This window comes from Dipteris shenzhenensis, chromosome 6 (assembly GCF_047967505.1).
Source record: "Dipteris shenzhenensis isolate YYH24624 ecotype China chromosome 6, Dip_SZ_1.0, whole genome shotgun sequence".
Lineage (NCBI taxonomy): Eukaryota > Viridiplantae > Streptophyta > Polypodiopsida > Gleicheniales > Dipteridaceae > Dipteris > Dipteris shenzhenensis.
This window is the reverse complement of record NC_141601.1, coordinates 14,323,357-14,332,305: the sequence shown is the minus strand read 5'-3', so window position 1 is coordinate 14,332,305 and position 8,949 is coordinate 14,323,357. Positions and strand designations below refer to the sequence as shown.

The 8,949-nt window shown below is 40.1% G+C and overlaps 1 protein-coding gene across 3 annotated transcripts in view; it reads left to right on the top strand.

Annotated features, from left to right (window-relative positions):
* The first annotated feature begins 3,760 nt into the window (after positions 1 to 3,760).
* The window catches only part of LOC147900820 (uncharacterized), a 62,684-nt gene continuing 57,495 nt past the window's right edge, over positions 3,761 to 8,949 (top strand). For 2 of the 3 annotated variants that reach the window (XM_087375918.1, XM_087375916.1), the window contains exon 1: positions 3,761 to 4,071. The gene's annotated coding sequence lies outside the window, so the exon portion shown is untranslated. The remainder of the gene's footprint in view (positions 4,072 to 8,949) is intronic. The other variant, XM_087375917.1, reaches the window with a different exon arrangement.

The window sequence follows — 8,949 nt, the reverse complement described above, 5'->3', positions numbered from 1 at the left end:
GATCACCCATGTTTGATCATTAAAGAGAGAGAAGCTTCCTTTTAAGACAAGGATCCAAGAAATGTAAACATGTAAAATTGTGGACATGTGATTGGTACAAGGAGACCAAAGATATAGAAAGCCTTCTCATGGCACTAAAAAACCATTTGATGCATATACATGAAGACATGGATGCATGGATATGAACTACCACATGTAAAAGCATAAACAATGTCTTCAAAGTATTATCAAAGAAAGCGAAACATAAATATTGTCTATTAAACACAAAGATGATGTGTGGATGACTACGAAACTAAAGCACATGTGGATTTATTGAAAGGTGCGATATCACTATTTGCATGTGAAATCATTATTCATTGTGAGAAAATATCCGTTTCTTTTTCAAGGAAAATTTTTACATTTAGCCACAAGAGACATTTTCTAGCATTTTGAATCTAAAAAGATCAAAGTAAAGAAATGTAAGATGTTGAAAATCATCAAATAATCCATTCAAATGCTTAGGATTAATAATTGTTGACAATCAAATAAACTTTAATTCCTGGGTTCCATAAGTATCACTAAAGTGAAGCTATTTATGTGTCACTAAAGCATACTATGTAAGTATCACTAAAGTAACACATGTGCCATAAAGAAAGTTCATTGTTCACATTCTTTATAGTCATGTGTATTGATCCTAAGCTTTTAGTTATTCTTTTGTAAAATTCATAATTATGTAACTCTACAAATGTCATACCCAAAAGAAACCCAATGAATGCATGAGGCTTGAGCCTATCCATCAAATCCTCATGAAGGTCCTCATCAATTATGACCATGATACATGTACCTAGACTAGAAGGAAGGAGGAGATGATACTTTTGAATATTGCTGCTCTTAGAATGAGGTTCTCATGGATTTTCTTGTGAGCCTCATTTAGGTGTTGGCTTGTGCATCATGCACTTCATTCTTGCTATTAATCTCACCATTGGGTGCTTCTAGTGATGCAAAATCAATTTCTTGGGAATGGAAAGAGAGAGGAGCACATTTTGCATGGGTATTGGCTTTGTTTTCTCTTTAAGGCATTATTGTTAAATATGTGTGTTAAGCATGTAACGTCAAACATTTATGCATGTCATCATGTTGCCGTTTAGTGAATGTCCTCAAAAAGTTGTGTTATGCTTAAGGAAGGAATGATAAGGCCTAGGGGTTGTCACTCTTTAAATACTCATAAAACATATGCAAGGAAGCACACATTTAAAATACCCCTATATTTGAAAAAATGTAGTTTTTTGCATATTAATTTGTTTATGCCTCTTCCATATGTATACATATTGTAATTTTGACTTTAAACGTGCCCTCTATACATGTACATACCCTCCTATCTATAAATGGATCATTCCCCAAATTAAAAATCCCCTTCCATTCATGAACGCACTATGTTACATGCAATATAGAGTACACATCTTGAGTGATAATGTTGATATAGATATACAGTTCATGTCTAAAGTAAACTAATGGCCTTTGCTCCTTGTCTATTGAGTGCAATTATACAATGTATGAACTGAATAAAGTTGCATAATCTCTTTGACCGTGGCATTGCATAAAAGCCTTCCATGACATATAGAATCGTTATGGTTTCAATGATGTTGGTGACTCAATGGTGAATATGCATTATCACTAACATTATAATTACCTATTGTTTTAAACTTAACATGACATATAGAATCACTATGGTTTCAATGATGTTGGTGACTTAATGGTGAATATGCATTATCACTAACATTATAATTATCTATTGTTTTAAACTCAATAGGTAGCTCTAAAAGTATTGATACAAGTGGACATAGAATGAGTATAGTTTCAACAAAGTTTGTGACTCAACGGTGAATATGTATTATCACTAATGTTATAATTATCTACTATTTTAAACTCAATAGGTAGCTCTAAAATCAATGATGCACGTGCATGTACAAAGTTTATAGTTTAACAAATATCTTAAAATGAAGGATTTTTTTTGTTTAAGGAAGGAATGAGATATGGTTGGTATGGATACATCTTCATGTCTAGTGTAACATAATGGTTCAAGCTATAGGCTCTTTATCTCTCATTTAAAAGCCCATGCATCATAAAATGCCTCATTCACTCCAATCAAGACATTGTATCAATTTATTAATCATTACATGACACACAGAAAGACTATTTTCAACAACATTGATGACTCAGCTGTGAAGTGGATGTATATCTAAGTTTTTAGGCAATAAGCTTCATTGAGAGCATTTTACATTGAAGTTACATTGGGACAAGAGTGGGTCAATATCTTCCTATTCTTGAAAAGGTACCTATGTCCTTGTTTGTCTCAATCTCACAAAACATGTAAGTAGACTTGATCACAAACATCACGAAAGTAATAATTGCCTTTCTTTCCCATCAAATAATTAATTTATTATATCATTATGTATACATCCCAATCTAGAAAAATTTGCACACTTATTCCACATTCAAAAATAGATGTGATAATACAAATATAAAGGACTCTTCCAATGGGTGTAATATAATATAAATCCTCAAGAAACCTCTAGCATGGTAATCTACATTAAAGATTACGCCCCCAAATACTGAAAAAAAATTCAGCTATGATTTGAATGATGTTTTTTTAGTGGAATGTTTTGAGTGAAGGTATTGAATTAGTATCACCACTAACAAGGTTTACAATTGCACTAAGAATTGTTTAGAGCATTCCAATCCACCATAAATAGCACCTATAGACGAAGATACAACCATTTAGAGCATTCCAATCCACCATAAATAGCACCTATAGACGAAGATATAACCATTAGCAAGGTTTACATTTGCATTGAGGTAACTCGCTCATCCTTAAGGGCCTATGTCATGGAAGGGCAAACAGGGGGAGAAAGGATTGCTATTTTGCATGTTTTTGGTTGGAAGAGCATATTTTGGATGTTTTTCCTAGACATAACGATCCAAGGGAAAATGAGAGAGGGTGATAAAGAAATGTCACATGAATAGTAGAGAAGTGTCAAATCAAGAGTTCTCAAGGGTAGCGGCACCATGACGTCTAGAGCATGGGTGCTTTTTCTAATGGTCCCCTCTATTTCCTAGTATTTCTTGTGTATTTTGCCTCTATTTGGTTCTTAAGGGTAGGGGAAATAGCACCATGAGGTCTAGAGCTATTTCCCAGGTTCCCCTCTATTTCTTGAGCATTTCACCTCTATTTGGTTCTCAAGGCTAGGCGAAATAGCACCATAGTTCCCATGGTCCCCTGTATTTCCCCTCTCTCTATTTCTCGTGTATCTCCCCTCTATTTCCCCTCGTGCATTTGCACAATGTAAGAGGGCATTCCCACGGTTGCGAGGTCAACGTTCTTAACTTTTCGACTCTTACATTGGAATTCCCAATCCTTGTGCCATGGTTCTAGGAGGTGTCGTTAACATCAGATAATTTCTAGAGAATAAGCGCAGAATTCGGATTTCCTACATTTTTCATGACATCAGAATATCGCGCTTCACCTGAGAATTTGCTGCTACAATCCATTGAAGATAAACTATGCTACATTCGGAAGTCCCTTTCGAGAAGCATTGAGGCTGAGAACTCTCATGAAATGGCTCTAAGGGAAGTAGCTCTCTGGTTTTTGTAGGGAATGATGCAACAACCAAGGAAAATGATTATATATAAACCGTGCTGAAATGATGCCACGTGGCTGGAAAATAAACCATAGACACAAAGATCATTTAAACGTTTAAGTAGACACCTCCACCAGAAATACTTCTGTGGAGTGTAAGAACGAGCAAGATTGAGGCAAACACGACTGTGGAAACGCTTTCTGAAAGACTCAGGGAGATTGACAGAAGAAGTAGAGCTTATTACAAGCCTCAGAAGTGGCAGTGAATCATCTCCAGGGATCGAGAGATCACAGACCAACATTATTTCACATCCTATGTGGAATCAGCACGCCATTCTACATGATTTGATTTAGTCGCACGAGATCGGCGGCTTGGATGCTTGTTGATCACATTGCACCCGGCGGAATTGCGTGCATGCAGGTTGAAATGCTCGAGAGTTCAGAAGATCATTTTTGTAAGCGACGTTTTTCTGGCTGTGATTCAAGCATTTACTTCTTTTGTGATTCTTCTGCTGTAAGGCGATCGCTTGCCCCTTTTGCCAGCTCCTTCAACACACACAACAATGCTAAGATTCGCCAGCGCTCACGAGCAGTAGCTCCTTGCCTCAATGAACATTTTGGCTTCTTGTAAACCCAAATCTTCGAGCCGTTAGAGCAGCTTGAACGATCCTAGTCTCTTAGACTTACCTTTACAGATGGTCCAGAAAAGATAAAAACCAGGTAGAAATGAGCTCGGTAAGCTCCGTAGACAGATACCGGTCTTTCTTTTGGGTCGGGGAGAAGAGATGTGTTATATGTTTGATGTAGCTCGCGTTACCTTAAAGAGGTGGCTCAGCGGCTTATTACGTAGGCTGGATAATGTGCATCCTCTTTATCCATGCTTTCGTATCGCAGTCCTTTCGTCGAAAGGAAACAAGGGATGCTATATGGAAGGCTTCTGGCTGGTGGGACGAGCATACCGTCATCTTGTGACGGATATTTAACTTGAGAAGATGTCACATCGTCCAGAAAGATCGGACATAATCCCTTCATAAATACACCACCCCATTATGTTGAAACTCGAGTAAGTTGTCGCTACTCACTGAAATATATTGCAATGATACCTTGAGATGCAATTGTGCATGTTGAAGAGCTGAGATGACCTTTTGATGTTCTGTCTTCTTGAACTCTGAAGTAAAGCTTCTTCAATCTTGGCGTCACACGGTTGGGCATCTCCTCTCGTCGCAGGGCTTCTTAACTGGAGGCGTGATCTGTAGATAGTCGCCACCGCTTGATCAAACTGCTGGGCTTTCGTCTTATGTTGTTGCTTCTGGCTCTGATACCAGATTGACAAGAGCTTCTGGCTCTCTGTTGCCCTTAGTGACTCTTGAATAGCTCGTGCGTACAAGTGTTTCTCTTAACATAGTGACAACATCAAAGCTAATTAAGTACCATTTCATAGAATCAAATTGGAAGCAGAGACTCTCATTATGAACAAAACAATATTAAGGCACAAAGCTAAAATGGTTTTTTGATTCGATGGTGGGGAGAAAAGGGGGCTAGATGTGAGAAAGAGAGAGAGAGAGAGAGAGTTTATTAAAGTCTTTGGAAGACTGATGGGTCTATGAGACTGTGAGAAACCTCATACAACCCAGCTGAAAGGGTGGAGCTACTAATCGAGCATCCACACCCCCATAAAAGCAGAAACCATATCCTACATAGTCATATCAAAATAGTAGTCATGTACAACATCACTATCATCAACAGAGCGATTGTCATCATAATACAAAGTGAAGTGTGCTCCAAGCCCCCCCCTCATCAAGAGTGAGGGAGCGATAGCATGAAATCAGATCTAGAGTCCGTGGCTCCCTGTGGATGCAATCCTACGCTGTCTCCTGGTCATACGTCTAACAAGGGCGATAGTCACCCCAGTCGGTCGGGCTCCCACTCTGAACATGGAAGGAATGTCCCCAAGTGTAATCTATCCATCAACCGTTAGCCTGAGCTGTTGTGTCACCCGCTCTGAGTCCTGATCATGCCTAGGGCCTGTAGGAGGGGAGTCTATGTGGTCCGGCTTGAAGAACTCCGTGATCATGCTTTGAGAAGAGTCTACAGGGATACCATCCTCCTATCTCTGAGATCGGAGTAGGCGCTCACGATGCCTAATTGCCTCATGAATGAACGTGGCCAGGCACCTCCGATCTAGAAAGAGAAAAATCAGGATAACAACCCGGCGCTATCTCTGAATAGACAATAAAATCGTCTTCTGAACTCATAGTAAACCGGGCATTTGAAGATGAAATGTTCTTCCGAGCCTCGTGTAGGCCACACAAAGTGCATAGCGTGCTCCTTGGGTAGACCCTCTACATGACCACTCTCAATGTAGAGTCTATGTGAAGAGACCCAGAACTGCCCAATGGAGAGGATGCCACATAAAATAATGAGATAAGTGCTGACTTATATAGCTCCCTCCTACAGACCTCTTTTAGCCCTATCTCGCTAAAATACCCCTAGTACCAATAACGCTTACCTCCGTGAACTATGCATATTTCTACCCTCTATTACAGCCATTGATTCCCAAAGAAATTTGCTACAATGCTGAAATAGAGATCTCAGTCCGTGAAGTCTGCCCTTCAATCTGCTAAGAGGTGGGGGTGCTCCTACACAATGCTTTTGGCTGCTGGGATTTCTGCTTTGGTGGGAGGCCTTTCCATTTGACATGCTACTCTATGTAATTGTTGTTACGTAGGACCAGATCTCTGACTATGATTCACATATGGACGTAGAGATGTGATCCTCCTCATCTGGACGTAGTAGCTTAGAGAAGACTCGTAGATTCTCACCCCCCTGTGATTTAAGTAATGCCGTGTGAAAACATCATGAGGAAAATCAGCAGATCTCGAAAATCTGAAAGTCACTGCATGTCATATCCTCCAGAAGGGAAGGTCTGTCCACATGTGACTCAACTATAGTCTATAATGCAAATAGGGCACTGTGTCTCTAGTCAATGAGCTTTAATTGTACTTTCAGCCAAATCTTAAAAGTACTTGCTGTGTGTCAACATCCCCCTTTTGGGAGTTCTGCCTTGCTAAACTATAATGCATATAGGTCGGTGTTGGAGTAATATTGGAACATGTACATCTAGCTGAAGTACATCTAGTAACTCTTCCTGTCTCCAGATCAATACTTCCTGTGAGCATTCCTCAAGTTCAGATCATGAGTCTTGCAAGGTCATATCTGTAGTCTCCTTGTGCTCTCCCATCTCCAGCAAGAAGTCTTTGACAGAGTCTGCTTTGTAAATCTACAGCACATGTTAATTTTCAGAAGTCTAAGCTGCTACCTTTGCATTCCAAAGACTGGCATAGTCTATTATGGCCTGGGGATATCATTCCACCGACTCAGTTTGTTTTTCATCTTGGTTACCCTTTGGGGTGGGAACTCACTCGCCGACAACAAACTGATTGGGTTTTGGCTAAGCTTCGGAAAAAGCTTGAGTATTGGAAATTGGCAACCTGGCCTTTGCACGTTCATCTTCGAATAGTGCAATCCATCCTTGTGGCATATATTCAATTTTACTTGCCATTGATCATGTTCACTAAGGCAGATCTTACATCTTTCATGTTTGTCTTTATGGAACTCTTCTGGCGATCCAAACATGGCAGAAAGAGTCTCAAGCTGCTTTCGATGCATCACATTTGTTCTCCCAAGATGCATGGTGGATTGAACATCACGGATATTCATGTGCATATTCTTGCCCACAGGGGGAAAATGTTGTTGCAATTTTGGCAAGGTGATCAGCCTTGGGCTCTTATGATTAGGACTCTGGTCACTCATATCAGTATTTCTGCGTTTGGTCATTGGCAACTCGATCATTGGGATTTCTTTTTTGGCTGCACTGATGGCACTTTGCGTGGATGTCCTTTTGTCTCCCGCTTGCTTCTTGACTGGAAGCATGTTCTTTCTCATCTGGAATGGAATGGACGGCAATCTTTGCTTGGGAATTCTTTGAGAGCTGAAAGCATTCACTGGTCGAAAGTCTTTCAGCCTCCCTTGGCTTTACAGGAATCTCGACGTTCCTACTTTGTCTCGTTTAAAGGCATCACCTCGGTTGCTGATGTTATAGATGATGCTGGTACTGTGCTTCCCTTTTCTCTAGCAGCCACTACATATGGATTAGGCTCTCATTATCGTCCTTTGTGGCGACAAATTACTTCTATGCTTTCGTCCTTTGTTCCGATTCCTCCTTTGGAACTCCAGGACCGACTGGAAGATTGGACTTTGATTTCTCCAGGGTCCTCTTCTCGTCCTTTGAGGCTATCTCAGATTACTGTACGTGCATTGTATAAAATCCTTTTGCCTCAACCTTGGGTTTCAGAGGGAGGTGATTCTGTTTGGCGAATGCATCGCCCAGCCAAGTGGTGGAGGAAAAGATTACAGCAACTTTGGGCCTATAAAGTACCGCTTCAACAACAGGTTTTCTTTTGGCGAGTTCTTTTGGGAGTGTTTCCATTTGGACAGCTATTAGCTCATCGACACATTGCTCGTGCACTTTGCCATAGATGTTCTGCTCCTTCGGAGATTGTGCCTCACTTGTTTTGCATTATCCGTGCTCTCGTGAGTTTTTTGATCTGCTTCGACAGCACTTGCGAGCGAGATTCCCATCTGTTCCGTTTGGGAAGTTCTTCTGGCTATTTGGGTTTCATCCATCCAGATCGGAGTTTCATCTTTTCTTCGTTTGGGTTCGCTACTGGGCACTATGGACTTTATGGACATATAGGAATTGTAAAGTCTTTGGTGATCCTACTTTCTCTCTGTTTGGCTTTTGTAGGCGTTCTCTGCAGCAATCTTTCTTTGATTGCTTGCAAACCCGCTGCATAGATCATGAGGTCTTTTTAGCATATACTGAAATTTTCAGTTGATGTAATTGTAGCACCTTTCTTTGAGGTTGCTACTCATATAATATAATCAATCAATGATTTCACCAAAAAAAAGTATGTGTCACTTTTTACTTGGCTACCTCATGACTTTTGCTGTGAGGTTTTACTTGTCAAAACTTTTTCCTTGTACTTATTGGTGGGAAATATAAAGATTTCACTACAAAAAAAGTAAATCTACAGCATTGTGCAACTGGAACATTTTGGTTAGGCTTCTTTGACAACCATCTTTGTAAGCTCTGTGTCCTCCAAGGAGTCCACATCACCCACTCTCTCAATCATCATGCACAAGGCATCACATGCCTCTAGTCTGAAGCTACCCTCTCTGTTTGTCTGGCGGTCTCTTCCTGTCGAGAACTCTAGGACAACCAAACATTCCAGAATATCTTACTGAACTCATAACAGAATAATATGAATCCT